The sequence below is a fragment of the Salvia splendens genome, chromosome 1, assembly GCF_004379255.2.
Source record: "Salvia splendens isolate huo1 chromosome 1, SspV2, whole genome shotgun sequence".
NCBI lineage: Eukaryota > Viridiplantae > Streptophyta > Magnoliopsida > Lamiales > Lamiaceae > Salvia > Salvia splendens.
In genome coordinates, this window is record NC_056032.1 from 14,472,642 (window position 1) to 14,484,214 (window position 11,573).

Sequence of the window (11,573 nt, forward strand, 5' to 3'; positions counted from 1 at the left end):
TGACAACAATTAATTCAGAAGCCAGTGTAGAAAATTTAAGAATGAATGTTAAAAGATTGTAGTACAAACACAATATATGTTACCTTTCTGGTCTATAGCAAGTCATGCTCAATGGATTTGATGCGGTTCATAGATTCAAGTAAAATTTCATCTTTTTTCTGGTGGAATTTTTGCTGGCCTTTTTGTAAGCTCATTTACCAAATTCTCTAAATGCTGCAACTTCTGCTAACACGGATGGATAAGCCCCTCGGGACTTCCACAGATGCCCTGTTCATCCGGAGAAACTGAATTTGGTAACAGAGTAGTGGGATTAATTTCTTTTAGCATCTCAGTGCTTTGCATCTTGAAAAATATCCTGAACAGCCCCTCGAGCAAAAAACAAACGCATGCTAGAAATCTCAACAGTACATCTGTCACTTTGGTAAAGATCAATCCCTTCTGGGGCCAATGTGGTCAGTTCTGGCAGGGATAAAATAAGAACATTGGTGATACATACTTCATGTCTTTCACATTAACAGGTAAAATTCTCTGTTCCTTTTTAAATCATTCTGACAAGTTTTATGTACGGAATTATACTGTTGTGAGCTTTGATCTTCATAGTGATGGGTGTTTAGAGTTTAAACCTTAATCTTCTCATAATTTTCTTAAATATATATGTTCCGTATTCCCTTCTCATTCATGCAAAAATAAACTGAGCAAAAAATGATATGGTTACTTACTTGGTGGACAATGATTTTCATCTCCGGCGCCAACTTTATATTGTTCTCCTAGCGACATTGTTTCCTGCTGCAAGGTCACGAAGGAGAGGGATACGTGTGAATGATGTTTTACTAAGAAGATTTTATTTTGCTTATTATGGAAGTATAACAAAAGATAAATTAGAAACTTCCAGCCTCCAAACAAGCTTTGCTGGAAGTTCTCTAGAAATGCAAGTGATAGAATTTATACGAACGGATGCAAAACATTTAGCTAAGCACGTGAACAAGAAGTATGCATATGTTATTACTTATTACACATCATGACTCATGAGGGTGACTAAGATGTTATATACTAGTATTTGTTACCTTCGTATCAATCAGCTGCATCTCAAAATCATCACTTTCTGAAAAACCAACATGAAAAATATCACTTCTAAGCCCTGTTAGAAGAGCAATTGTAGTCTTATTTTTTCACTTGAATATGGAAAAAATGTAGAATAAATAATATCTCCAAATCATTTTACCTTGTCAATTAGCTTAGTTTCAATATCGCCATTGTCATAAAAGCTCATCTTTCTCCGATAAATTGACTCGCCATTCAGTAATGTGTGTACCAGCTGCAATTAGTTAGATAGCTCTAATTAAGTGCAAAAATGATAATGGGAAGTTGATGCAGCACGTAAACAATTTATATACTACCTCTGTCTCTTAAAAATAGAAACTATTTCCATTTTGGGCAGTCTCTTAAAAATAGAAACTTTCTATTTTAGGTAGTAGACCCCACAATCCACTAACTCTATTTCCACTATTTTTTCTCTCCCCCTCTCTTACTTTACCAATTCTTCTGTCTTATTTTACCAATTGTGCATTAAAACCCGTGCCGTTTCAAATGTTTCTATTTTTCAAAGATGGGGGTAGTATATAATTGAAGGTGTTAATAAATCCACACCTTCATCAGTTGTGGATTTTGGCAGGGGCCCTTCTCAGATCTAAGACAACCACCTTGATTCGGGCATGAGCAGGAACCTCCAAGAAAATTGGGTAATTGACTGTATGAGGAGAAAGTTAAATACAAATTGTTACAAAACTTGCTCTACCAGAGAGAGGTTCTCACCTAGCATCTATCACTTCCAATAGCTTATCTTGAAATTTAGTCCCTAGAACCTGTAAGAGAGTAACCTTTGGTAAATTGACATTCTCAAATTCTTACCCAAATCATATCCAGTTCTAGAAAGATGTGGATCCTTTACAGTAATTTTCATTGTGGTCCTTGGATCAAGAAGGCCTTTAGCCCAATTCCATCCACCACCGGCATTTAATATGTACATATGATGTAGAGTCTGTGAACATAAAAGAATAGTAAGTATATTAGTTCGACATAAACCATTAACAGAAGAATTGCCTCTCTGTTGAGCAAATGGAAGCTGAGGTACCTCAGGATAGTTGCTTCCATCTATTCTCTGCATGCGCATAACTAGATCATGTGCGACCTTCCCAAAACTCATCCAGTTCTGCATTTGATGTTCACATTTAGATCAAATGATAAACATTGACAAAATAATCTAAGCATGATAGACAGACATATAATAGAGTAACCAAAAGCTTAAAACATCTAGTTTGGAACAGACCAGGCCCTGTACATCCAGAATCGTTGTTGTTGAACCAATATGCCGTTTGGCTGCTATAGAACATGCTGGGAACTTTTCTACAAAAGTTAATTCAAAACCTCTAACATGATATTTTAAGAACCTATCCACAGTTGTGACACTCGAGCTTGTTCGGTTCAATTTTTCCTAGTCTTTCAATATACAAAGGCCGCCCTCCTTTATCAATACCATGGAAACCATGAGGATAATAGTGCTGAACTTCTTCAAACTCTTCATAGACAAAATCCTGCAGATAAATTTGAAAGAATACATTTATATGGATGGTATGATGAATGATATTTGAAATTTCAACACAGTATGCAATGTCCCATATCCGATGGGAAATGGATGTTGGAAGTCTAAAAGGTGGGTATAATGAACTTTCCTAGCAACGTGGGTAAACCAGAAAATGAGAACAATACCTGAAGAATAGAGTCTACTCCATTCTCTTTCCTCCACTTCAACATTTCTTCCCACATATGAAGGGTCGAAGTTTCTAGCTTTCAAGAATCTCAAAACTCATTCATTTCTTCATCAGAAAATAAAAAATAAATTATTATTTGCTTCGGGTAGGATTTTTTTTCTAGATTAACTTCTCCTTGATTAAGGTGACATTTAAGAGAGTAGACATCATTAAACACAGTTTCTCCAGTGGTACCCATGTATCTCATCTGGTCAGGGAAAAATATATCAGTTATACTACCCTCAGCTCAACAAGCATCACTAAGTGTCAATGCAGATGATATCACGTGGAATACAAAATGTGACACTGTGATACAGCTGGAGGTGTAGTATGGCCTACTCGAGAATAGATGCAGTATTTTGTGTGCATTGATAAGGCCTATTTCATGCATCAGTTTGTAGGGTAAAATGTAAGCTACTTGATCAGTTTCACGCGGAAATCGAGTGTTAATTGTGCAGGAATGCCGCTTGACCAAGGACAGCAAGGCCAAACTGATCAAGTTGGTGCAGAAGGCGAAAAAGGCCAAAACAGTGTGGCTTGATCAAGGTGACATGCGAGCAGTTAGCCGGGGACCACTACATTGCAGAAAGAGGACACGTATAGCCGATGTGCTGGAAAGCGATCATCAATCGGTTATCAAGGACCACGGCGAAACAGAAAAGGGGACACGTATACGCTGACTCGACGGATAAGACGCGCAATTCCAGCAAGGACGAAGATTCTCTGCCAAAGTTGTTATCACAGCTGGTGGTTGTTATGAAGAGTTTATAAATAGAGGACGCATCGCCATAGAGAGAAGCTCTTTTCCTTCCGGCCTTTAATCTTCTTCTTCGTTTCTTTTATCTTTTGAGTTTCGTTTAGAGAGTTAGCAATGGTTAGCTAGAGAGTAAGAAGTGCTGGGGTTTGGAGCCCCTTGCACAGCGGAAGACATGCATTCACAAATAAATCATACATATGGATATATTTGACCGATTATGGGATTAATTGATTCACATGTTAAATATTGAATTGCATACAAGAACGCACAAAAATCATGCTTAAGGAATTAAAATCCTAATTCATGATATTCTACGGTTTAGGATTACCGATCTGATTCTCCAAAGAATCGACGATTGCTTGCGCCTTCTCCACGTGATGTTCTTCGTACTCAATCACGAATCTTCTAATCTGTGTCCCGAACTCAGAATCTGACCTTTGGGTGGGCAAAGCTTGTCAGAATTGGAAAGGACTTGATTAGAAAAGAGATAGAATATCAGTTCTGTCAAAAACTGGTTTTTCGTCCACTCCTAGAGGGGAGCACGAAAATTTATGATTAATTCTTGATAAATCTCCTTTCTAATCTCCTTTTATATTGAGTTATATTGGGCCAGATTAGGGATCCATGGAGGTTGGACTTGGGCCAAACCTGTTGGACTTTTACTAATTAAATTGAGCCCCAATTTAATACAAGTCCGACAGAATATTATTATCAGCCACTACAGTAAAATAATATTGACTGCCTGTCCAATCCCAAATTACGAGTAATCCGGGCTTTACCTCTTTAATTTATTATTTCCCGTGTTTAAGATATAAATATCCATTAATTAATTTAAGTCTGCTATTTGACTTTAATTAATTAATATCTTTTTCCAAGAGTTGTCTAGTTCAAAATCTTTATTTATTATTCTGGAATAAATTCCAACCGGCCGGGTTTCTGAATAATAAAACCTTTTTCGAACACCTCTTGAGGATATTATCAAACTGGACTCACCCAGCACACGATTCATTGCAATAACAATACTAGCACCTCTAGACATTGATCACCACTACCCAAGATACCAGGATTCTTGGATTGCGAAAAATCCGCACCATTTGATAAATCTAAGTAGTGCATAATCAATATCGTATGCTCAATGTTATGTCTACAATGATTAAGAAATAACAATCACCGAGACCTCGTCTTTCAGTAAATAGCAAGAAAGACTTATCTCAACTGTTAGATCCTTCAGTGCTATACCACACCAGTGTCGTTTATTTCCAAAGGTATGGAAACATGCGGACTGACACTGCAACCTTTCACGATAGGTAGCCAAAGTCTATCTAGGTTGTGAAATTCTATTTCTCTTCTACAAAGGACCGACTGCGTCACCTTCTGTGAACGTCGTTCACGACCAGTCTACTATGCAGAAGAATTAGACTTATTTGCTTCTTATACATTTAAATGTTTGAGAAACATCTTATAAATGCATAAGCAAACACCAATGCGATAAAATTAATTCTTCTCGCCTTGGGTTAAAAGTGGATTGTAGAGTTTATTGTATACAAGCAATTCTATCCGTGCAACATGCTCGAAATATGCTTTTCAGTATACCAATCCTAACAATCTCCCACTTATACTCAAAATCATGCTTTCGAGTATACCCACTGCCAAAACTCTCCCACTTATACTCTAAGCAGGTCTCGGGCCATGATACATCGAACTACCATACTTTTCACCTCATGTATAAAACATGTTGCCATATAGGCATTTTGTGAAAAATTCTGCCAGGTTGTTCTCTGATGATATCTTGGAAACCATAACGTCTTGCTGCGCACTTAATCCTTAATTAATTTCATACTTCCTCTCTATGTGATTGCTTAGCTTTATCAGATCGTGTTTCCCTCGAGTTAGACACATGGGTAGAGTAATCATAACAGAATATAATACTCATAGGCATACTCGGAATCACGGTCAAAGCTCTTAGAAAGTTACTGAGATGAACAACTACCTTAGTAGTTTTCGATGAAACCACACTTGTAATTTTCATGATAGAGTCTATGATTTGATCAACACTCCTTCATGTCTCAGTATTCAAATCTTAAAGTGAACACATAGTCAGAGGATGACTCGATCACCGATCAATTATAAAATCGATTCGATGTAACCTAAAGGACATAACATGGATGTCTGGTAAACTAGAGCATACCGTTTAGTCTTTTTCAAGTACTATAGTATATTCTTTACCAATCCAATGTCCTTGGCCATGGTTAATATGATATCAAGCATCTATGCCAACAGCAAAGCTAATATCTAACTTAGTACACATCATAGCATATATGAGACTTCCAATTATGGAACTTGTCGCATTCTTCTTGATCTCATTCAATGTCGAAAAACACTTGACTTGAGACAAAATAATTCCGTCTAGAAAAAGAAAAACCTTTTCTTGGAATTTTCAATGCTAAAGTGTCTAAGTATTGTGTAGATGTAAGATTCTTTAAGAAAACATACATTCTTTTTCTAGCAATCTAATGACACAGATGCTTAGAATGTAACTAGATAATCTTAAATCCATCATCCTTAAACTGGGTAGACGACCAGTTTCCTACGCTAGATAACCCTCTGAGTTGTTTATCAACTTTTATAGATGTCATCATCGTAGAGTACCAAGAATACCAAATATAGTGCACTTTCAACTTTCTTGCCCTGTATTACATAACCATTAAGATGTTCCATGCAGATGATCTCCTCAAGACTTCTACTTAAAGAAAACTGTCTTGACAATCATAGTACATACATCCTAATTTATGTAGGCTATAATAGACAATATACAGATCGACTTAGGCAAAAATGGCAGACGAGAATATATAATTCTCTCTGGGTATAACCCTTTGCCATTATTCTAGCCTTTTGAGATCCATGCTTACACTTGCAGGTCACTAGCATCCCACTGACTGAAATAGTCTATGGGTAGTATCGCAAGTCTTGCAAACATTATTGTCTATTTAAGATTGTTATTCAGAATCTATCATCTTATCAAGAATGATTATCTGAAAAAGTCATTGCGTCCTTGTAGTTACAGGGATTATGTTCAAGTTGATCTAAGACTGAGTCTTAAGACTCTTTTAGACCCATGAACTTATTATGTTCGCAAAGAACGCTCCCACTACGACACGACTCTTACAATCTTAGGTACAAATGTTGATTTTCTTAGTGCATAAGTTTCTAATGGTATGACTTCTTGGTTAAGATGGAAAATAGATATTCTCATTATCTTGAGAATTACCATGTTTGTTAGGCTTGTAGTTCTCCTCATGATCTTCATCAAAGAATCTAGTATTCGTGTAAACAAACACATATCTTGCAGTGAAGATTATAGAACATGTACCTTTTATATCATTTGGGACAACCTTAAAACATACCTCAGTACACAACTCCAATTACTTGGATACATTTTCCAAAACATGTGTTGGAATAACTCCACACCTTGAGATGTGCTGGACTAAACTTGGCTCTAGTCCACAACTCGTGTGTTGTAGAAGGTACGGATGTTATGATAGTTTCTTTAAGGTATAACTCGTTGTTTCCAACGTATATCCCATCAATGATAAGGTGTTATTGAGTAAAACTGTTCACTTATTGAACTTGTCTTCGAGAGACTTCGATATCTTCTTATATGACTATCCCATTCTTTAGAAGAACGCTTGGAGTAGTCAACTAGGATTTAACTCCCACTACTGATCTTAACTCATTTGCTCGTCTCATATGGTGTAAACCATTGTGACTTACTAGTCTTTCTATGTTGCATCTCTATAAGTATTCTGAATCCCTTGAACCACCAAAGGATTCTAACTTATAGTGCATCAACCAGACTTTCTTGACCTTCAAGCTATTTAACAAGCAAGTTGTTAAAATCTCGATAGTCACTTGAGTTAGACAAAATCAGTTTGAACAATTACTAAGTACTTTCTTGGCCTTAAGTCTAAGTGCCATAAATACTTTATTGTTCATTATATAAGAAGTTGAACTGTTGTGTTAAACTCAATCTTGTTGCAATTATATTGTTTAGATACTATGATGTACAATTTGTTTTTCTATGGTACTATGATAGATATTCGAATCACATTTCTCAATAATGCACGCATTATAAAATGAGATATCGAACATCGCTTAATCATAAACAAGTTTAGAAACTGAAACTAAATTCTTTCTAAACTAAACTGTACCAATAAAACAGTCTTATACATCAAAACAAAACAATAAAGTGAGCATAAAAAATAGCTCCCACTGCAACAACTGCCCAACTGGATGTAGATCTCTCCTTTAGAAGTTGCATTGTTATCTAAGCCATTGTCCTTCTATATAAGAGGTCAATCCGACTTACAATGCATCTTCTCTTTGCCTTTTCACCAAATTTTTCTTGCTTTTCTTGCTTTCAGCATGCATTGATGACAATTCAGCTCTTCCCTCTTTCCATTGCTAGTCTTCTGTTCGATTGAATTAAGACATAGGAAAGATGCAGCCTTAATGAATTCGTCAACTATCATGTTATCTTCCTCCAAAAGTAATAAAGTGAATACAATGCTGAAGGTTTCCAACTTTTCAGTAACAACCTTCTTGTACTCACTTCTTATTACATTTGGCGATGAACTGAGTGTAGAAAATATTTGAGTAACTAAATCAGAAGATTCCTCAAAACATTCTATCTCTTGTGGATATTCCAATAGAATCTGGACAACGTCCTTATTGGATATCTCTTTATCATCAATAAAAACCAAGACTTGTCTCACTACTTAAAAAAAAATAGTTTGATCTTCTTCCTCAAAGAACTTGTCAAGTACATGCATAAAATGCATTCTCAAACTTTCTTTGTGGAATTTTGTCGGGGAAATGGAGGACATGAATTGGTGAATACAAACTTTAAGTTTTCAGCAATGAGAATCTTATCCATTTACATTTCCAGTCTACATAATTTTGGCCTTCGAGTTTGATTTCATTAAGGTTCGCATACATTATTATGAATTTGGCTGAGAAGAAATAAAACTATTTATCACATACTATGCTTGATACATAATCGCAAACAACCACAAAACAATTTATGTATCTCACAACTGTGAAAACCAAAATAAGTACGCCTCTAGGGAGATCATACAAATTTGGATTCCAACAATTTCCTGGTCACAATACCGACGAATAGTCCAGAGACCACTAAGGTGGCATGGCCACCAAATATTGCCTAAGCTTTAACCATAAATATTAGCATCTAGGAATTTCGTTTCTGTTTTGATACTCCTTCTAGGAAAGGTCGCACGCCACTAACAAAATTCCATAGCTATCTTATAAATATGTTTAAACATATGAACTTGCAATTTCGTAGGATTATGGCTCCCACTAGGGTGGGTCGCGATAATATTAGAAACATGCTTCCAGTTTAAACAATTTACCATTAAGAAGTCTAATCTTATGAACTTGCTATTTCGTAGGATTATTGCTCCCACTAAGGTGGGTCGCGATAATATTAGAAACTGCTTCATATATAGACCAATTTATGGAGACCATATACAACACACTGTTGTAATTATCGCTTAGTAATTTTAAACATGGTTTTTGCATAATTATCACATAAGTAGATAAGGCAGATAATCCACTTAAAATAGATTAACACCAAATAAACAGATAAATCCATTTAATTCATGGTGATTAATCATTGGATAATTATTTAAATTATTTAATAAATCTAGGAAGATTTAATTAAATAATTAATTGCTTATCTTATCCAAAATAGGAATTTCGGATTTGTTAAGATTTATCTTGGATAATGGTTATCCAAATTAATTTAGGATTTATCTAGATAGAATTGAATCTATCTAAATCCTCTTAGGATTATTCTAGATTTTACATGGATAAAATCAAATCCTAAAATTCAAGATAATACTGACATTGGATTATCATTATCTAAATCATACTAGGATATTTCAGGATAGAAATAAATCTCTCCAAATCCATAAGATAAAGATAAAATCTAATCATTCTAAGATTTAAGCAAATCTTAGATTATTTAGAATTAGAAACTAGAACATATCATATCGATTAGGATTTATTATAGATAAAATTAATTTTATCAAAATCCAATTAGATAAAGGATTATCTTTTATTATCTTTATCCAAATTTATCTTGGATATTTTCTAAATAGAAATAAATCTATTTATATCCATAAAATTAGGATAGAATAGAATTAATATTAATTAATTCAACTAGGATTTAACTAGATAGAACTAAATCTATCTTAAATCCAAAAGATAATTACAATACTGGATTAACAATTATCTAAATCTTCTAAGATATATTCTAGATAGATACAAATCTATCAATATCTATAAGATAAAGATACATTTAATTATCTAAATCTACTAGGATATTTTCTAAATAGAATTAATTCTATAAATATCCACGAGATAAAGATAAACATGGATTTTAATTATCCAAATCTACTAAGATATATTCTAGATAGATAAAGATATATCAATATCTACAAGATATGGATAAACTTAATTAATATTTATAGTAGTCATTCAATGATTCAACAAGATAGAATAAAATCTATCTAAATCCATATGAGAAGGATAAATTTAATTATTATTCTAATTTATCTAGGATTTATCTAGATAGAGTTAAATCTATCCAAATCCATAAAATTAGGATAAAATCCAATTAATCCATAATTTAATTAAAAATTAAATTTTAGATAATCCAATTAAAGATATATTAAAATCTTAATATAAATCATATCTTGAATTATTTCCAAAATTGAATCCAAAGATTTGAAATCCTAATCAAAATTTGGAAAGCGAAGTCACGGGACGAGGCGTCTCGACGTCACGCATAGGGAAACACTAATCTTGCGTCGTCGTACTCCCACTGAACCACAGCCGCCGCTGGGCTCCCACTCGTCCCGCGAGTTCGACGAGCCTGACGCCTCTGACGCTGCTGCGTCGACGTCGCTCGCCGGCGCTGCTTGCTTCTGCACGCTGATCGCCTGCCCAGCGTCACAACTTGTCTGTGCAGTCCCCATGGTGCCGCTGCTGCTGCGTCGTCGCCGCTGCGATGTCGCACTCTCAGCGGCTCCGACAACAGATTCCTCCGAGCCCGGAAACTGCCCAAGAGAGGCTCCCACTCGAAAAACTGTCGCCGCTGTTCTGCGTCGTTGCTATCAAAGCTGCTGCTGAATCGTCGTCGCTGCTGCGACGTCGACTTCGCCGCCGCCGCCTCGCTGCTGTTGGATCTTGCAGATCGGCGCTGCTATCTTGCAGCTGCGTCGCTGCTCTCGCTGCACCTGCTGTGCCGCGTCGCACAAACTACCTAGCCCACAGGCTTGGGCTGCCGACGCAGCCTGCCCCTTGAAACCCGACGGAGAATTCCGCGATTTGATTCAAATCACGCACATCCATTACGAATTGTAAACCAAATCACATATTGAATGCATAATCACGTATAAGAGAACCAAGTTTGAATCCATGTAATGATTACCCATTCATTGAATTTAAACCATCACATTATCGCACAAGAAATATACGCACGCGCAACTTTGTCTTCTTCGTATTTAGTGTTTTTCAAGTTCGATAAAAACAAAAACACAAACCAAACGAAGAAATTCATGCATTCAAGCAAATCACACAACATGAAATTAATCCACATAATCAGAGCCAAAAATTGGCTCTGATACCAATTGCTGGGGTTTGGAGCCCCTTGCACAGCGGAAGACATGCATTCACAAATAAATCATACATATGGATCTATTTGACCGATTATGGGATTAATTGATTCACATGTTAAACATTGAATTGCATACAAGAACGCACAAAAATCATGCTTAAGGAATTAAAATCCTAATTCATGATATTCTACGGTTTAGGATTACCGATCTGATTCTCCAAAGAATCGACGATTGCTTGCGTCTTCTCCACGTGATGTTCTTCGTACTCAATCACGAATCTTCTAATCTGTGTCCCGAACTCAGAATCTGACC

The 11,573-nt window shown here is 35.8% G+C and overlaps 1 pseudogene; it reads right to left on the reverse strand.

The window, feature by feature from the left end:
* Positions 1–719: 719 nt before the first annotated feature.
* Positions 720–10,619, reverse strand: LOC121801924 (annotated as a pseudogene).
* Between the last annotated feature and the right edge of the window lie 954 nt (positions 10,620–11,573).